At 44.0% G+C, this 20,739-nt stretch overlaps 1 long non-coding RNA gene across 2 annotated transcripts in view; it reads left to right on the forward strand.

The window, feature by feature from the left end:
- LOC111774547 (uncharacterized) overlaps nt 1-20,739 on the forward strand; it is a 48,851-nt gene that overhangs the window by 22,312 nt on the left and 5,800 nt on the right. The window contains exon 3 of one of the 2 annotated variants that reach the window (XR_011421116.1): nt 2,907-4,262. This is a non-coding gene — a long non-coding RNA (uncharacterized lncRNA). Of the gene's footprint in view, nt 1-2,906; nt 4,505-20,739 lie in introns of those variants that run through there. The other variant, XR_002809540.2, reaches the window with a different exon arrangement.

Below are 20,739 nucleotides of genomic sequence, written 5' to 3' on the forward strand. Positions count from 1 at the left end.
TGGTCGCTGCCATGAGGGCAGGAGGGACCAGTAGGATCAAACTTTCCTATCTTTCAAGCAGAAAATTTGCCCTTGTATGCCATATGTTTTACTAATATAGGAAACTAATTCAAAGATTCAAGAAAGAAGCACAGAGCAGGCCCTCAGGTGAAATGAAACTCTTCTGTGAGGTGTGTCTGGCCAGTAAGAAGCCATATGCCACCTCTGCTTCAAACGGTAGTTGAGCTCTGGATAACTGGAGAATTGGGTGGCATTCTGGATGCCGCAGGACTCACAGTTTACTGCTGGGTCCTCCAACTTCCTTCTCAAAATTTATGACAGACACCCAAAGTTGAGTCTCTCAACACTCATTCTGAATTACCTTCACACTTGGTTTAATCCTGTGGAAGACTGGCAAGATAGAAACTTCATTCTCCACAGTTCCTGGCAGCTTGGCGTGACCGTGGGCCATAATTCTGGCCTTTGCAATGCAGAATGGCAGCATGCTGGAGTTTCTGAGAGGCTGCTGGCTTTTCTGATATAGAGATTCTGTCTTCGAGTCCCCTCCTCCTTCTTCCTGCTTGGACATCACAGCTTTGAAACATCCTTGGACCACGAGGAAAAAGCCTGTGTCCCTGTTGGCTCAGGGCACAGCTGTACCAGGTCCAGACAGCCTGGCTCCAGACCTGTTGTTACATGAGAAAAATGTGCCATGTTGGTTTACACCAAGGTTATTTGGATTCCCTATGCAAATGCACTCCTAACTGATCCATCATGGGTCACCATATCTCTTCAAAATCTGAACTTGATGTCACTCGGAAGTCTTCCATCAATGCGAGGCTTTTGTTCAGAGAAACCCAAAACAGAATGATAAAGTCTTTTTAGTTTCAAAAGCCATCACTCTCCCATCACTTTTTCATCCGTCTTGGGCACTCCTGTTTTACGCAGACACATTTCTAAAGGAGCTCATCTCTGGAATTGTCCCAAAAGCTGACTCTGCTCTTACACAGGTCTCTTAGTGAAGAGCTTCTGAGGTGCAGGGTGCTTGGGAAATTAGTCTGTCCTGGAACTGATGATAATATATGGGATGGCCATGGCACTGCGAAGTTTGGATCACTAGGAATCCTGTTCTGGTCACTACCTCCAGAAGAGCATAGAGCAGGGAGATGCACCCTGTGTCTTATCCCATTGCAACATCAGCTTACATCTTGGGACAGTAGCACTGGTCAATATGAGATCCATTTGAAGAGTACAAGAAGCAGGATTATGCTGCTTGCCTGTTTAGGGCTTTTCTCGAGCCCCTGTAGCCTGTGGGTTGAAGCACAGAGGTGACCAAATGTGTGGACTGCTTGTCCGTGCAGCGCTTACTTTTACATGAGACAGACATGTCCTGTGTACCTCAGTCCCCAGAATTCCCCATGCCCTAACCCTGCCTTCTTTATACATAAATGATACTTGCTTAGCTCAAAGGCATTTGCTTTGGCAGTGCGGGGTCCGTTGTCCTGTCCACTTCTCCAGCGTTATCCCTGCTATTCCTCACTCATCTCTCGTGGAGACTGAGCTTCATCTACAGCACTTACTTTTTCTAAATATTCCCTGCTTTTCACAGGTCAGACACTTTGCATGCGTGTTCCCTTACATGTAGAAAATCTTGTGTTCTCGTCTCACCCTAGCCACCTCCACTCATCCTTCCAACCCTCCCTGAATCTCTTGAACTGAAGTTGTTGCCTCTAACCACCTCTACCATCTCTGTTCATGCCTCTGTGACACAAGAGTATAATTTATTGCACAGGAGTACTGTGCACATGACTGCCTGAGTAAGGAGCTCTTTGAGGCCTGGTTCATCCCCAGTATCTCTCAGAGAGGGGAAGTGACAAAGCTAAGGGTACTTGTTTGTGGATTGTTGAAATTATGGATGGATGGATGGATGGAGAGATGAATGAATAGATGGAGAGATGAATGGATGGATGGATGGAGAGTTGGATGGATAAATGGATGAAAGAAGAAATAAATTAAAAGCTCATAGTAGATGCTAAAATACTTTTTGAATTGATATTTGTCATAAATAAGTTGACATTTAGCAAAAGACAGGGGACCTAATAACTTAGGTGACAACATTTTAGCAGGAGCACAAACTAATGACTAGCATCAGAGGGACTCAAATGTCAAATGGACCATTTAATCCGATCCAGCCACTGTACCCTTTTTAGTCCACCGGAACTTTTCCAGCGGTCACTCCCTGGTCTGGTTCCAGGCAACTGAGAAGACTTGGAAGGATGTCACATACAAAATACTCAGCTGCCTGACTGGAGTGCAGCTAAGGAAGCGCCTGAGCTATTTCTAAAATAAAGGAAATGCTAATGACCCTCCAACTGACGGCAATGGACTCCCGTCATTTTTCTTCCTGAGCTAATGGAAAGGAGGATCTCACTGTAAGCCGTCTTCTTGACTGCTCTTGCCCTCATCCATCTGCAGGGACATTAAAATTCTGGCTATGCTGAATTTCTAAAGGCCAGTATGTGTATTTGGCTTAATGGTGTGACACCAACCAAGGAAAACAAGGCCATAAAAATAAAGAGAGACACTGCTGTCCTAACTCATGTCCTGAGGGTCAGAATAAATGGACTAGGAAAGAAAAGGGAGTAATTAGGATAATATGGACCCCAGCTTGGTCTTCCCTGTCTTGATGAGACTGGTTTGCAGTGGGTGACAAACTGAGCGAGTACCCTGAGTCTGCGTGGATGACAACACTTATTCCACCTGAAGGATAATAATAATTAATAATAGTAATAATAATAGCAAATACAAAGACAGCATTTACTCCACTCCTGAGACTGTTATACGTGTTGTTTCCCATTTGTTAATTCATTTAATCCTCGCAATGGTCCAACTTGGTAGAAAATATAATGATCATCCTCATTTTACAGGTTGAGAAACTGAAATCCTGAAAGGCTAAGTAACTTGCCCAAGGTCACCTGCTAGCAAGTTCTTGGAACCACCTCACCAGATTACCTGCCAGGGGCTACTCTCTCCATAGTACCAGCGAGACTTCTATCTACGGGGCAGCACCGAATTGTCAACACAGTTATCTTCTCCATCTCTTTAATCCATATGTGCAAATAGAAAGTTCACGTAGGTTCCTGTTAAACATGATTCTTTGTATCACTTTATTTCACTTTCTTCAGAAATACCATTAAAATTATAGTAAAGTCATTTTATAAAGAAAGTGGGAGGTGACATAAACTCACAAGGAAAAAGCAAAGAAAGAGAATATGACACAGATCTAATTTGGAAGTTGCAAAATGCACGGACAGCTGGTAACTGACTTAGGCAACCAAAGGTGGCTGAAATGTAACTTGACGTTGGGGGCAACCAAGAAGAAATGAAGTTCACTCTGCAGAGACCTGAAAAGGCTTAGTGTTGGGGTACCATGACCAACTGAGAACGGAGGCATGGCTGCAGCTGGAAACATGAGGATTCCCTGGGGGTCTCTAGAATCTCAAGATAATACCTGCCCCCCAACCCCACCCCGACCACCAGCCAGAGGCTCAAAGTCACTCTGCGGAGACAGCAAACCATGAGTGAATTCAGACCCCAGGCTTGTCTGATGGAGGGGGCCTCACAATGTAAAAAAGAATTAGGGGAAAGTCAACTTGCTCCCCAATGAGGACACCTCAGTGCCCTCTCGGGGCTCTGCTCCAGAATGCAAGCAGCCAGGCTCACTGCTCTCTCGGTGCCTCCCTGCAGACTGGATGTATTTCCAGGGAGACTGACAAGCCTGATAAAGCCAACAAACACTGACAGTGATCTTGAAATGGGTCAGCCTGGCCAGATCACCCTCCAGAAAGCCACCTGACTGGCAAATTCTGTCCACAGACCTTTCTGGGCAGGTTTTCAGTTCCTTGTCTTTAAATATGAAAGGGCAGCAAAGAGCCCCTGAACACTGAAGAAGATCTCTAACTGGGAAGAAAAAATACAGCACAAAAGTAACAACCTAGAGGAAAAGAGAGCAGGCAGGAGCAAGAGATAGTCAAGAAAACCTTCTTTAATATTTTTAGAGTAAAATTCAGGTGTGTAGAGGGCAGAGATAGGGCACATGGCTGGCTCTCATTCAGGTGTCCCCCACTAGCTGGGGACAGATGAGAGAGAAGCTGGACTGGAAGCAGGCAAACGAGTGAGGAGGCAGCTGGCAAGATGGTCTGGGAAGACAGTGACACCAGTGCAAGACCCAACACCTGGAGAAGAGAGAACGGTTTCACCCCGCATTTCTGAGTCAGTCAGTGGTGAGTGACTGGGTGGGGGGTGGGCAAAGAGGAAGGATTCCTGGGCAGGATTCATACCCAGGTCTGGCTGACTCTAGCTTCTGGGTGTCTGTGTCACCAAATCTAGAAAAATAGGGATGATCCACCTAGTTGGAGCAGTGTGAGAATTGCATGGGATTTTGTGGAAGTTCTTCATAAATGACAAAACACTACACAAATGAGAGTTTTTATGGTTACTAATAAACCAGTGGGAGAATGTCAAATGCATTAATCCACCCGTTGTCTCAGTCTAACAGAAACAAAAAGCACATTTTAGTTTTATTTTTTCACACTTAACTAGTTTTACCTAATTAAACTATTATTTTGATGTTATTTCTTCACTCAACCAGCAGGTTTTGAGTAATTACAACTGCCAGTTTCTCTAGTTGATAAAAAGGTACCAAATTGAACCAGAGATGATTCATTACCTAAAGGCATCCCTGACCCTTGGGTGCTAATCAGAGAAGAGGGACCAGGGAGAGCTTCCTTCATCACCCCCATCACCATACATTGAAGGCGGAAGAGGGGGTGTGGGTATTAGCAGCTTGCTTACAGATGCTGGGAGTATCTTGTCTGAGGATAGAAAGAAGCAGATTGGAGAGACTAAGAAGCAGAATGCAGGTCACATCCCCTGCCCTGGTCCCTCTCTGACATGTGGTTTCATGAGCCTAGGCTGTCTTTGGTTGGAGCTTTTCCATTCGGGTTTCTGTCACTTGCAACCAAAGAAGTCTGACTCTTAACGTACAATTTCATGAAAGAGATGCCACTTGAACTGTGCCTTAAAGGGCTGAGAAGAGAAGAGAAATGTCATTCCAGATGGGAGGAAGGACGTGTGTAAAGAGACTAGTAGTCCAGAGAGAACCTGGCACAGATGGGACAAACAAGAGTGTGGCATTGGTGGAGACAACGTGAATTGTCAGGGTGCAGAACCCAGGTCGGGGGGAGTCGAGTCAGCGAGCAAAGACTTTGATTTCATAGTCTCGGCTGCTGGATGCAGAACCCTGTGTCTCATCTCCTCCAGGCTGCCATGCGGACAAATAGACAACATGGTGTCCTCTAGAAAGGGCCGTGAGTGGGTTCGGTGTGGGGTCACATGCTGATCTCCTGGGAGGGAAGTGAAACAAAGGCAGAGAAAGCTGCTCCAGGGAGACACCTCCTCTCTGGTCCAGTGGCTGAAGGTCATGTGTGAGTGACCTGAACAAGACATTTAAGTCCCAAATGCATCCCCTAAGTGGATTTCAGGAAATTAAAATGTCCGCAAGGAGAGAAAATGATCATTTTTCTAATGACTTATAAGTAACCCAAACATTACCTTTCACCTCTTCTGCTGTTTCACATGAACTGCTCTTGGCTGTGGTCAGAGAGGTCGAAGTTACAAAAAGGAAAAAGACACGCACACACACAGATTGCACTGGCTCTGGAAGCCTTAGGAATCAAGCTGTTTGCATACAGACAACCAAAGCGTGTAATGATATAAGGACATTTCTGCCACAAATGCTGATCCTTCACTGAGATTAATCTCGTTAAGTGTGCTTGATTTAAATGTGCCTCTTGCCTTCTTTCCTGGCAAAGAAAATTCCTAGAGAATGGCCAGGAGAAGCATATTAGTGTTAATAGAACAGTATACTTCATTGTCATCTGCTAACCTCAAAAAAGGGAGCTGTCTAGTGACAATGACCTCCCTCAGTCAGGTGGAGAGGGGTCTCCAAGGAATGAGCACAGTTGGTTGAGGAGAGGACCTCAGATTCAGGCCAGAGAGACATAGGCTTGCTTGCTTTCTTGTCAAAACACCCTTTGCAGCCCAACACGCCATATTTTCAGCAGGAGGGTGGCCTGGGGTGGTTGATATCTGGGCTCTTTGCCTGCCCAGCATCATTTCCTCTTCCTCTGCAGCATCCCTCCCCCCAGGTTCCCTAACAAGAGAGACAGGGACTGCAATGAGGAAGGGAACGTGTGTCCCATCCAAAGGGGACAGCTGCTACTCAGTGGGCATGGGCTTCCAATGGTGCTGCAGTCTTGATTTCCCAAAGAAGAGATCCTGAAATTGAAGCCAACACACAGGAAAGCAGAGCCAAGAGGTAGAGAGAAAGAGAGACTCCAATCTTTACGTGAGTCCCTTGATCAAGCTGTGCCTAAACCAACGCTCAAAATTTTTCAGTCATTTGAGCCGGTTAACACCCGCATTTTTTTTCCTTTTGATTAAGCTGACTTGAGTTGGACTTCTGTCACTAGCAAAACAAAGGGGATCGAAGTCAGCAAAGCTAACCCTGACATCAATAATATGAGCCTAAGTGTTCAGCAAGTTGAAGACCAAGACATCAATGGGCTGGTGCCAAGCACGGACAGGAAGTCTTCATGGAAGAGGCAGCATTGGTCTGGATGGGGCATGATCATAGAGAGAGGAGGGCCATCCAAGGAGAGAGAGTAGTAAGAGCTAAAGCAGGGAGGTTAGGAAATGCTGCTTAGGGGATGGCCACACATCATGTTTTGCTGGGGACAGCCCCAATATGTGTCTGCTGTCTGTCAACTTAAAAAGAAAATTTGCCTGTCATTTTGTCTCAAAATGAGTTTATTTGGGAATAGACAAAATAATCCTAATTTGAGATGTGCGTGCTATGGCAAACCATAAGCAAATCTGGAAAAGAAAGGAGAGGAGCTGCTTTTATAGAGAAAAAGGGTAGGGTAGGGAGGGGCTGTTCTAAACAAAAATCCATTGAGGGAAAATAACAGTTCAGGGAGGCAATGGCTTCTCATTGGCTGAGCTGAGGCATTTCTCATTGGTTGAGCTGAGGCATTTCTCATTGGGTGAGCTGCGGTGTTTCTCATTGGCTGAGCTGCAGCATTTCCCATTGGCTGGGCTATTTTCAGGCGTGGAGAGAAGTCTCCCTTCAATAGTGGAGTAATTTTACTTCCTGTGGGAGATGCAAACTCTGTTTTTTCCTGTTTGGTGTATTTGATAATGTGTGAGAGCTCCCCCTACTGGTCCTCCTGACTCTAATTTAGTTAAGGTTTCTTATTTAATTTTCACATGTCCTAAGATGGTACCAGTAGAACCCCTCTCACTCTCAACGGTGTCCTGGATTGGCTGATCAATGATATGATCCCTCTTTGCTTAGGGAACCTGAAAGAACCCAGGTTCTTGACACCCTAATTCCCAGCTGTCCCATATATAGTGTTCAGCTCTCTCCACATGGTCACCAGTGCTGTGGTCCTCAGCCCCATCCAGGAAAGCAAAATTGAGAAAGAGAGAGGGAGGGAGGGGGGGAGGGAGGGAGAAGAACCCTTAGAGAGGGCCAGGAATGAGCTCACTTTGGACCTAGATGAGGGAAATTTGCCTTCCTGAAAATAGTAGTGCTTGGAGGGCATGCTGCTGATGGAGAGGATGACTCAGTTGTGGGTTACAGGCTTGCCAAAAGGCCGCCTCTTTAAGCTAATTATTGTCTACCAATAAATGACAGGCACTAAAATAATTTTTAAAACCCTCAATTCAAGGACACATGTCAAAAATGGGGCAATCAACATTCTGAAAGGTCCATTAGTGCAGGAGGCTTAGGAAAAATCTTTTATTATGAATTCCTAATCATATTAGGCATTTCCGAAGCAGAGTTAGGAGAGCAGGAGTTGTGTGTTGGCTAATGGTTAAACAGTGCTTCCTACATAAAGTGTGTCCCAAGAGACCAGGGTTGGAGCTAAGGAGAGTGTCTGGTGTTGCAAAATATATGCTTTTCTCAAGCTGCTGGGGTGTGTATGTGTGTGTGTGGCAGAGAGAGAGAGAGAACCATTATTTGTCTCTGCATGTGACTGTATGTCATTTTGTGCACGTGCTGTTTCCTTCCTAAGGAAATAGTGTACTGTGCAGGATAAATGCGTAAAAGTCATTTTTTGCTGTAATGATGATATTATATTACAGCCTAGTGAGTCCTAAGAATCTCCAGAAACTAGGTTCTAAGCGTTGGGAAGTGCTCCTCAGAATTTGGGAATATTTGCAGGTACCCAACATGCTGCATAATTGAAATGATTTATTTTTTTTTTCATTTATTTTTTAAAGGAGCTTTTTTTTTTTTTTTTTAAAGATTTTATTTTTTCCCTTTTTCTCCCCAAAGCCCCCCGGTACATAGTTGTATATTCTTTGTTGTGGGTCCTTCTAGTTGTGGCATGTGGGACGCTGCCTCAGCGTGGTCTGATGAGCAGTGCCTTGTCTGCACCCAGGATTCGAACCAATGAAACACTGGGCCGCCTGCAGCGGAACGCGCAAACTTAACCACTCGGCCACGGGGCCAGCCCCGTGAAATGATTTATTTTTTTCTCCTCTTTTTCTTCCTATGCCCTGGTTCTTCAAATAGCTCCTGATTTTCCATGGTCAGACCACCCTCAACACACAGGGACTCCAAATGTCCTCCAGGGTGGGAACATGACCCGGGTCAAGGCAATCAGTGTATGCCATCAAATGGGCAACTGTGATTGGCTCAGTGTGGTCATGTGACCTGCCAAGCGCTCAAGGCTTGTGGGAAGTAAAGCATCCATGCACGCCCACAGGCCTTGCAGGAGCCCATAGATTCCACGTGGTGATTTCAACCTGCCCTGGGCATTTGCTGTGGCCCCATGCTGTAGAGCCTCGCCTGCCTTGGGCTTGTCAGATTTGGGCGGGAGCCCATTCCTGACGTAGAAGGGAGTAAAGGCACAAACACTGATACGTACAGCCCTGTTTTCTCAGGAAGACTTCATTAATTGCACCAACATTTCTGGCATTGATTTTCCATATTTAGGTTCAGCCCATGAGCTAGAGATTCCTCTCCAGGCAACCTCTTGCCAAGTGCAACCTGGGAGGCAGAGTCTCGAGCAATCATGCCACAGAATCAAGTAGTTCACTCCAATCTGTGCTGGTCTAAGGTGACACCTGCAGGTGTTCCTGTCGGATGGATTCATTAAAGCTGGAAGAGAGAGGAGGTGCAGTCTCTCTTGTTAAAGCCTCAGTTTTGGATCTCCCTGATATTGCAGACAGCCCAGTGGCCTGAGTGAGCTGATGTCCCTCGCAATGACCCTTAAAGGGACCTCATAATCCAGGGAGAGCCTGAGGCTGTTTCCCCCTGAGGGCAAGGCAGAGGGCTTCTCCCGCCTTGCTTCAGCCGGACCACAGCCCTCAAATGTCCTTGGACACTCAGACAGGAAATAGCTTCTGCCCGTGGCAAGCCAGCAGCTTTGAGAGGTCTCGCTGGCTGACTGGAAAAATAAGGGACACACAAAATGAGGGCTTCAAAATCTAGGTGACACCAGTGTGGTGTTCTCCTACCTGGGCAGTCTTAGAGAGCCTGGGACCGTGACAATAAAGAAAAGGGGAAAGGAGAAAATGACTGGACCTGGAATGTGTCTAGACTGTAGAATGTTCCAGTTCCAGGGACCAAATTCCTTGGATATTCTGTTTCCTAGGTCTGCCATGGCTCAAGTCTTGGTGAGCCATGACATCAATTTAAGGGATCTCATCTATCAGTTTTTAAATACATGGAACAGAAGGAAAAAAAAAAAACAACCAGGATATATTTTTGGAACAAAAGTACATATTGTTTTTAATGAAATTTTCATTTAAATTATATATGTATGTATTTGTGTGTATGTGTGTGTGTGTGTGGTGAGACCCCAGGTAAAACGCGTTTCTCATTGTGGATCGTGAAAAACACGTTGGAAAAGCACAAGAGTAACCTGCTGCCCCTAACCCAATCTTGCTCATCCTTTAGGACCTAGATAAAGTTTCACCATGCCCAGCAGGCTCCTTTTCTGCTCCAGCTCATATTTTCTCCTCCCATCTCTGAACACTCTGAACCAGCCAATTTAAAGCCCAATTTTATATTTCCCTGTACTGAGCTTTATTACTCTGCATAAATCCTCCATCAATCATTCAATCAACAAGTGTTTCCTCTCCCACATGAATTGTTACTCCTTGCAGCAGCAACGCTGACATGACATAGAGTCCTGTCGCAGAAACCCAAGCAGAATAACCTCAGGCCAGGCTGGGAGATAAAGGAGTGGGGCAGAATGTACCCTTGTGGTATAGACACAATGTGCATATGACACATGAGGGAATAGTTGTCATTTCCACAAAGGAATCTGCTCCCTTCCGTTTTGCTTGAAACACATGGGCCACTCTGTTTTTTATTTTCTCACTTGGGTAGGGACATTGCACGAGAAATATTTCATTCTTCTCTTACCTCTGCTGTAAGAAAATAACAGCTCAAGTGCAATGATAAATGGCACTGATGCTCAGCTCCTATGACAGGGGACAATGAGGAGAGATGGGGACCGCAATGAGGTGGAGAATGCATGACAATTGCTGCTCACTGGGCTTGGAGTGCCAATGGTGTCACAGCATCGACTTTTCCAAGGGAAACCAAAATATCTGTAGGCCACCAGGATCTCTTATGTGCCCTATGGGACACATGGGAGATAGCTCCTGCTGGGGACATTCATGATGGATACTAATTGAGGGGACGGGACTATGCTCAAGGACAGCCCTGGGGTGAAGGCAGCCTCTAGGTGTCTGCCTGGGAGGAAGTGTCCTGTTACTGGAACGTGAGTGTGTGCATAAGGTGCACTAACCTACATTTTGCTATATGATATCTTGCTTCTTAAAACCACACAAGAAAAGCGGACTCATGTTGATGAGAGACTGTACGAAGCCTCATTAGCATCTGGCTGTTTGTCTGGAACAGATAATTATCCCCGCACTTGTTTTCGTCGTGGACGGTGCTGACGTTCCGCTGGCAGGTGGCAGTTGCTCAATCTCCTTCCTCCCTAGATGTGTGAGCTCTTTTTAAGGTTGAAAGAACAGTTATTCCCCCCTCTTGCCCAGCTCTATTTTAAGCAAGTTCTGAAGGATACCTCACTCCCTTACCCTCCGCAAGTAACAGAGACCTCAGCCCCATCCACCCCCCGCCCATTGGGAAATCCAGCCACTTACATCCAAGCTTCTCAGGCTGTATAACCGCCACAGCATTCTCAAAGACTGGTCCACGCATCCCCCTTTGGGGGCAGAAGCATTTCCCCGAGGTGGGAGGGGGACTTTGTGATGGAAAAGTGTCCATCCTCCAAGGTGCATTGCACTGGGCTTTTCAGTCCCTAGTCTGCTGCCCAGTGGGTGGGGGCATCCTCCTTCTCAGATGCTGCCTTTGTTTCTCACCCGTGATGGCCTCTGTCATTACACATCAAGCCCTGGGGTATAACATAAGCCAGAGGTGAGATGCTGTTTTCCAGACAGAATTACAGAGGAGAGAGCTACTACTTTGGTGAATGTCCTCTAAGTTCATCATGGGCTCCTCCTGGAAGATAAAGCTGGGCGTCGGAGCTGCACTCCAGGTAGCAGCTGGCAGGACCACTAATGTGGGAGGCTGGTTGGGATCATAACTGTGAAATATGGCCCAAGAGGAGGGAAGGTACAAGACGGTGAATGGATGTTGAAACCAGATGCTGCCGCTCTTGCTGATCAGAGAAGCAGCCGTTGGGACATACGTTACTCCTGAAGCAATGGTGCCTTGGCTCCATTTTTCTCACCTTCTGTGTTCTTGGGGATTATGGCATCAGTCCACGCTGGGATCTGAGGAGTGAAAATCTCTTTAGGGCCAAAGTTGGTTACCTGAGGATCAATATCCCATCTGCTCATTGCTCACTTGTCACTTGGTTCATGGTATCTTCTTTTATTAATTCAATGGACATTATATTTTAAATTATAAAGTCATATATATTCATTGTGAAAAGATAAAACTAAAAAAAAATCACCTGAGAATATACTATTTTAAAGATAGAAGATTTATGTTTTAATTAATCACACCTCATTCTATTTCTTCACACACACACACACACACTAGCAAAAGTCACTTTGACCTGTGATGTTTAATGAATTAGCTAACTCTTCTATTGCTCATCTTTAGGAAAGCTCACTGTCTTCACTCTGAATTTCCCTGAGTGCTAAGGGAATTAAATTTCATTTTGTTGATTCACTCCATGAAAGTTGTTTGGGGGCCCGATCTGAGACAGGTGCCGTTCCGGGCCCATAGGCATAGGAAGCAGGTAGATGGGGCCATGCCTCATGAGTCTTTCACTACAGAGGAGCATTCCCAGTCATTTCCAACTCTGCGTCCTACTGGATTCTCAGTTTCTCTTGCTTCTAATTTCCCCTGTTGTTTCCTCTCCACTGACGCTCACACAGGACACAGCCCCTTTTCCTTGATCTCTGTACCAGTGATGAACTTATTGCTTCTTAGCTCGAAATTCACCTCTTTTGCTTGGTCCGTGTGATGGTGAATTTTATGCGTCAACCGGACTGACCTGGGGGACGACCAGAGAGCCGGTAAATGTTGTTTCTGGGTGTCTGTGAGGGTGTTTCTGGAAGAGGCTAGCATTTGCTTCAGTAGACTGAGTGAAGAGGTCGGCCCTCACTGCTGTGGGCGGCATCAGCCAATCCACTGAGGGCCTGGATTGAACAAAAAGTCAAAGGAAGGGGGAATTCTCTTTCTCTCTTCTTGAGCTGGGACATCCATCTTCTCCCGCCCTCAGACATCGGAGCTCCTGGTTCTCTGGCCTTTGGCCTTGGACTAAAACTACCTGCTTCCCTGGGTTTCCAGCTTGCACGCTGCAGATTATGGGGCTTCTCAGCCTCCATAACCGCACAAGCCAGTTCCTACAATAAATCTCCTCTTATATCTCCTCTTGGTTCTGTTTCTCTGGAGAACCCTGTATGATACAGTCTGTGAAAATCCATCTGGGCCGTTAATATTTTTGTTTGTTTATCAGCTGACGCTGAAGCTTTGCCAGTAGAGGGCACTGGAGAGACATTGCAGAAGAAAATGTATGTTGCTTCTTGGTTCCAGAACACTCTTCAGCAGGCTGTTGCAGTGTGGGGTGACTTCTCCAGCACCCAACTCCTTCAGCTCAGGTGGCTTCTCCAGCACCTGGCCCCTGCACTGCATGCAGCTTCTCAAGCATCCTGCTCCTGCAGGACAGGCAGCTTCTCTGGTGTCCATTTTGTGCAGTGCATGGTGGCACTTGCTCTGTGAAAGGGTGTCATTTGCATTGTTCTATTTGGATTATTTTCCTTTAATGTTTTATTGCTTTTTCTTTGTTTGGGGAAAGAGATGACCTTAGAGCTTGAATTGGAGAACACTGTGTATCCCGTTTATGCTTTGACTATGAACGTAGACTTAAATACATAATCACTCTAACGTACTTAAAGAGAAAATGTAGACAATTATCAAAGGAAAACTGCCTTGCTTTACAGCTTATGGTAATTATCAGGTACTAATTGTGGTACTTAGGAATACATCCCCAAAGGCTCCAATTAACATTTATGGCCCCTCTGTGTTTACATGCAGTAGTTCACCCTGGAAAGATATTCCAGGAATGAAATATACAGATGGAACCCTGGGCTTTATATATCTATGTCTGCTTTCCACTGAATCTGGAATGTCCAGCATTGTGTCAGACACATAGTAGACACTCAATAGATGTTTGTTGGATTAACCTAATTGTTATTATCCATGCTTTCCTGTAGTTCCTTTTTTTCTTCTAATCAACAGCAGGGCAGGAGTGGATGGTCTTGGAAAGGTGAGCAGAGGCTGGGTCACACAGGGCCCGGGAGGCAGTGTGGAGGAGCGTGGCCTGTACACTAAAAGCAAACTGTGAGCCACAGACAGGTTTCTAGCAAGGGAGAGATGCGATCCTATTGTGTTCCTAAAGTTCCTTTTTTGGCAAATGTAGGAGAATTAACTAATGAAGCAGGAATGGATTCAGGTCCCAGGAGCTTGGATGAGACATAGAATGAAATAGATGGATTCGAAAGGTATTGTCAAGGTAGAAGCAGCAGGTTGTGTCTGGATTCGGAGGAAGGGGAAGGACAGCGTTGTGGATGATTCCAAGGTGCTGGCTTGAGTGCCAGATGGAGACGGGTGCGTGTGCCACCACAGGAAGCCCTGGAGGACAAGGAAATGAAGGGAACCTATGACAAGATGCTCTCAGATGATCGCTCATCCTGATGTGTGGTGACTCCCCTCAGAGACATGCACTAAAAACAACATTTATTCGTTTAAAGAGCATTTCTGAAACTTACTATGTCCAGGGAACTCCCCTTGCCATTTTTCGGGGGATGCTAAAGCATGAAACTTCCCTTTAATAAAGGAATCCAAAGTCAGGATGACACAGATAGCATTTATACAGTAAGGGAAATGATTATTCTCATGAGAATGGATAAGAAAACTATAGGAGAGAGACAGAGAGAGAGGCACAGGAGGAGGGGGAGGAAACTTCCAGTGAAGGGCATCAGGATCAGGGAAGCCTTCTGAGAAGCTCTTATGTGGGGAACAAAGCAGGAATGGAGGAGCATAGAGCAACTGCCCTTGATCTTCACTATTTCCTTCTGCAAAATGAAAAAAAAGTTCTCAGGTTGTCTAAATTCAGTATGATTGGCTCGCTGGGGTGATGGATTGCATGATTAACTTTGCCTCCTGGATCATCCAGAAATTGTTCAGATGTTACTGTTCAGTTTTCCACTTTCTACCTGGGAAAACTCTCTCCCTGGCCTGGGTTAAAGAAGAAAGATTTTGTCCCATCTTTTTATCCTGGTTGAACTGACTGGAGCTAGATCAGTGAGCTCAGAGTCAGTGGTTTAATTATCCTGAGTTCTTGAGTAAAATCAACCTCCTTTGGCGAACTTAGTTTATATCTTTAAAGTAAGCAAAGCTGTTAGTTTGTTTTCCAAACACACTATCTAGCAAATATAGTTTTCAATGACAACACTCAGTCTCGTGGTTAAAAATCAACAGTTGTTATAAGCATTAAATAAACCTCAATATTATAAGAAAATTGTTTACCTTTCTTAATAGAAACAAACTCAAATTTAGGATGGTGTGATACAGAATAAGAATAAATCTGATTTAAATGTTAAGGTGAAGGTGGAAGGTAAATATTTACTAGCCATTCCTTTTACGTATCAAAACATTCATGTCAACAGCCTCTTAATGTTCCTCTCAAAGTTGTTAGAAAATTCTGTGGCTTTGTCTTTAATTTTAATCAGGGTTGAGTTAAGAAATTTGCAGTTGACATAACAATTATTGTTCTGTTTATATTTTGTTCCTGATCAACCTCTCTAATCAAACACTTTCATCATCTACTTTGTAAAATTGTGACATGTTTGCTTGCTTTTCCCTACAAGCAATTTATCTAAAAATTATTGTATATCCAGGCAACTCATATTACCAGGAGACATATTATCTGCTTCCCACTTCTGATATGAGCTATAGATCATGGATTTTGAGACAGAAGCAATGTTGCTACTCCCTAATGGCCAGGAGTGCAAACTAAAAACATCAGAGTGAAGACAGGAACCCCACATGCTGGGGTGGTTTGCCTAACATAAATAATAAGACCTGAGATATACAGACAGTTGTAGGTAGCCTTTGGGTTATTTCCTGTATGTGTTTGATTTTCATTTATTAAATCATGCATGTGTCAAACAGTAATAGAAGTTCTAGTGACTTCTTGATCAAACTAGTTTTTCTGAGATTTCATTCATTTTCTCCCTTGTTGCTTCTTCTGTTCTAATTGTCAAAGAAATGCTTGTTTTTTTCTGGATGCATAAGCATGGCATTGGAATCTCATCGTTTTTTTTCTCTGAGTTTTCTTCTGTTTTTTGTTTTTCTACTGAAATATTTGTTTTGTCTACATGAACCTGACAACCTGGGTGGCAATGCATTCAGAATTTATATTTTTGTTGTTTTTGTGGCTTGATATACCCTGACTTCAAGTACACTATAAGAAGTTATGCTAATGTCATTTGTTCTATATTGCACCTTGCTTTTTAGTCACCAACATTCTATGAGCTACTGTACTGGCATTTGTTTTCATAATGATGCATATAAGGGACAGGCTCAATTTACCAGCAGACTTGTGGTATTTCTTCTGCTGTATTCCAGTATTCATTCTCTGATGCCACTATATTTCCTTTAACTATATGATTTTATAACTTTTCAGCACTAGTTGGCTATTAATTCAAATCCAGAAGTGTTTCCTTATATATATTATACAGCACATTGTATTTACATGAGAAACTTTATATATTTTTCCTACAAAACCATTTTAAAATCATTTCTCATCCATGATGTAAAGTACTTGGGTTTTCCCCAATAAATATTTTCTTAGAAAAATGGAAGTGTATTTTATACTCTGTTATGTTTTATAGATTAGGAAATAAACTACTGCTGGATTGTTCTGCAAGGCATACTAAATGAATAAAAGGAAACTAGCATTTACTAAGCACAAAATTTTTGTACACTGTTTAGTTAACACTCAGATAGGATTGCCAGGTAAAATACAGGGTACCTAGTTTAATTTGAATTTCATATAAACAGCAACTACCATTTTTAGTATAAGTATATCCCAAATATTGCATGGGTTATTCTTATAGTAAAGTTATTCATTTCTTATTTGAAATTCAAAATGAACTGCGTGTCCTGTATTTCATTTGCTAAATCTAGTAACCTATCCTCAACCCGTATGTCCACAACTTGCACGACTTTCTTTTCACTCCCCTTCTGCATCCATTTTCCCCTCTAAAGAAGCGATTTCTTTGGGAGAGGTTGGAAAACCTGAAATAGCTTCCAAAGTAGAGACTCAGAAGCTTAAAAATTAAAATAATGTTATTCATAGTCTTTCCTCTTATGTGTTTTCCTCTGAAAATACAGCAAAATGAAGACTATCTTCACTTTATATAGTATCAGATTATCATTTTATAAATTAGAACAATAGAATGCTCACACTGGAAGCAATCTTGGTAGTCACCTTACCCAACAACTTTGATGGATGGAGCCCACGTGCCCAAGATCCCACTGACAGCAGGGTCTGGACTACTAGTGAGGCCTCTTGGCCATCTCCAGTAAGGGGGAGATTTCTATCACAGCGGTTTTTGCCAATGATTCATGGACAGTGTGTGAAATGTTTTAGGTGGGTGACACACTGACAAAAGAGAAAGCTACACAGTGTCAACTTAAAAAGCAAATTTACCTATTTCATTTCAAAATGACTTTATTTGGGAATGGCCAAAAGAATTACAATTCAGGATGCACACGCTATGGCAAGCCACAAGCAAATCCAGCAGACCAAGGTGGGGAGCTGCTTTTGTAGAGAAAAAGGGGGAATAGGCAGGGGCTGTTCTAAAGGAAAGTCCATTGGAGAAAGTAGCAGTTCAGGCCGGCAACAGCTTCTCTTTGGCTGAGCTGCAGTGTTTCTCATTGGCTGAGCTGTGGGATTTCTCATTGGCTGAGCTGCAGTGTTTCTCATTGGCTGAGCTGTGGGATTTCTCATTGGCTGAGCTGCAGTGTTTCTGATTGGCTGGGCTGTTGCCGGGTCGGGAGAGAAATCTTCCCTCCATAGTAGAGTAGTTTTACTTCCCGTCCAAGATGCAAGCGTCCCTCTTCGACTTTGGTGGAACTGCTGATGTGTAATAGGGTGAGAGCTCCCCCTACAGGCCTTCCTGACTCCAATTTAGTTAAGGTTTCTTTTATTAATTTTGATGATAGACTGAGGCCCTGCAGGGTGTGGGGCTGAGAGAAGGAAGGGTGGGATGCAGGCAGGATGGAGTGGGAGAGGCTTGTTGAGGAACACCCTATATTTTTCATGGGGCTCCTAGACCCTTGTGGAGGGTTCCCCATGCCCTCCACCCATTCTTCCATTTCTCTTGGGGCAAAAAAGAAAAAAAAAAAAAAAAACCCAAAAAAATCCCCCAAAATGAAAAAAGGCGGTCTCTGGGAACAGACTTCTCTTTAATATCTGCTTTCCTTTCAAAGAGAAGCCAAAAGGCATTTTATGTCACAGACACATCCTTCAACCTTTGGGATATAATTTTGATAAATATTATTCCTCTTTTTCACATTAACAGAAAATGTCACCTCTGTCTTCTAATCTCCAATGCAAACCTAACATTTTAGCTTTATATTTCCCATGCTTGCACAACCCAGCATTTAAATTCCGTTCAGCTCCAGTTTGAGTCGATATTGGGCTAGACTATAGCTCATGATTTGTGAGCAAATATAATGCTGTGGACCAGGAGAGCTAACATTTAAAGAAAGAAAGGGGATCTCTTTTGGAATGTGAATAACCATCACCGTACTTATTAATTCTCCAAATGCAAGCTCTCACACTTAAAGTCTTCTCAAAGTTGGACCCAGCTGGGGAGTGAGTGATTCATCCTATTGCACTCATGCTCGCTCCAGACTAAAATGGTGTCTATAATTTAAGGATAATTACAATTGGACACAGCACTAAGCAGCTTGCAAGAACGCAGAGTGCATTACAGAAGAGGCACTTCCAAAGTCCTGAGGGCTTTCTGAATTGATGGAATGGTTTTTGTTTTTTGGAAATAAATTAAAACCAAGGAGAATGTTGGTGACACAGACGGATCCGTGCATTTCTGAAAGCACTTGGAGATTTCAAACTAGTTTCCCAGCGCATCCCCTGCCAACGTTATTACTAGAAGTCTCTCTTCTCATTGATCTCGATGGAGGACCGTACTCCCCAAGGACACGTGTTCCCAATCATCAGTGTTTTTGTTAAAAACGTTTCCTCTTTTTTAAGAGCTCTGGATAGAAAAATGCCTTCCTACCAGGCCTTTGTCTTAGTCTGTTGCATTAAAACTCAAAATCCCAGGACATTCTGTGAAGAAACAATACGCACCATAAAGAAACAGACCTGTTACTGATTTGTCTTCCCAGAGCAGATTTGCATAGAAATTTCAATCTGCTAATGAAAAAAATCGAATTCCTGATGCTACTGCTCCATTTCAGGAGCAGTCACCGAGCTTCTAAACAACATCTTTCATAGTTGATCTCAAGTGTCCTCTTAAGTTCATGAAAAGTTGATGAAACTGCTTGGCTTGTGTCAATATACCAAAATTTCCACTTAAGTGCACTCTAAAGACCACATGAGTAAGGGAAGAGGTGGGATTTGTGTGTTTTGTTTAAGGGTGAACACTGGATATTTCAAAATCCAGTGTTTTTTTAAATAAGACCAAATATGTGAAATAATCTGAAGAATTTAGGGAAGAAACCAAAGATTGACCTTTTGGAATCATTTGATTTTTCCTTTTTGGGTTTGTTTGGTGCAGGACAGTCAGGGTGGGGTGGAGGTGAATCTGGGTGCAGGGATGTCATCTGTCCCCGGAGCACGTGAGAATTTTGTTCTCCATCCCGGAGCCACCTCTCCATGCCACGCTCAAGGGGAAGCCCATGAGGTTTCAGAATCCGAGGCAAATGAACGATGGCCCCCTGGAATTGGTTTCCCCAGTTCCCTCCCTTCAGGTCACTGAGGATATTCTGTGTCCCTGTGCCAAATGTGACAGCTTCTGTCAAATGGCCTTATCCTTGTAGCTACCATTTCCTGGTTCTAGAAACCACTGCCTCTCTTTCCTCTTGAGGCGCAGGAGATAAACAGGCTCTCCACTCTCACTAGCCCTGTGATTTATGTTTATTTGGTTGTATTAAATGCTGCCCCTGCCTTTTAAAGAGTCCCTTTGTTTAATTGTCTTCAAATGACCCAGTTTGAGTGTACATCTGCTTCCTACGAGGACCCTAACTGATAATACCTTAGGGAAAGCTTCTTTTATACTTCGTGCATTTCTATGACACAGGAGAAGCCCAAGGCTCTGGCCAGCACAGCTCCCACCACCCAGCCCTGGAAGGAGGATGGGCTCAGCTGACGGCAGCTCTGGGACACCTGCAGGAAGACCCCAGTAACTCTCCTGCTCATGTTTTCCCCTGATTCCAGAGTGTCCTTTGTTTGCATTTCATTTGTTACAAAAGCTCAGGCAGCCTCGCTTTCCTCCAGTGCCCAAACTAATACGTCTTCCTCCAAGTGTGATTTTCAAGTTCGATTTCCAGCCAAGTTTTAATTGTGCTTGGCTGTTGGCAAGTCCTCATGGCTGCTGGCCAGATATCAGTGGCTTGCAGCATGGGCTTCTTCGCTGGGCAGCTCAGGACATGGCAGCCTGTTTTTCTCAGAGTAAGTGAGAGAACAGATCTTCTTCATTCGAGTCTTGAGATGACTGAAACCCTGGACACAACTTGGTTACAGACTTGTCAAAGATCTCGAGCCACAGGCAACCAATTAAGTTGTCCCAGAGAAATGATGCAAAAATAAATGGTTCTTGTCTTAAGCCATTATAATGTGAGGTAATTTTCTCCCGTCTTTACTAAAGTACAATTGACAAAAGTTGTATATATTTAAGTATACAAATTGATGTTTGAAATACACGTACTTTGCGAAATAATCACCATAATCAAGTTAACAAGTCCATTTACCTCACATAGTTACCATTTTCTTCCTTCCTTCCTTCCTCCCTTCCTTCCTTCCTCCCTTCCTTCCTTCCTTTCTTTCTTTCCTTGTGGTGAGAACGCTTACTCTGAGCAAATTTCGAGAGTGCAGTGCA

This window comes from Equus caballus, chromosome 8 (assembly GCF_041296265.1).
Source record: "Equus caballus isolate H_3958 breed thoroughbred chromosome 8, TB-T2T, whole genome shotgun sequence".
In the NCBI taxonomy this organism is placed as follows: domain Eukaryota; kingdom Metazoa; phylum Chordata; class Mammalia; order Perissodactyla; family Equidae; genus Equus; species Equus caballus.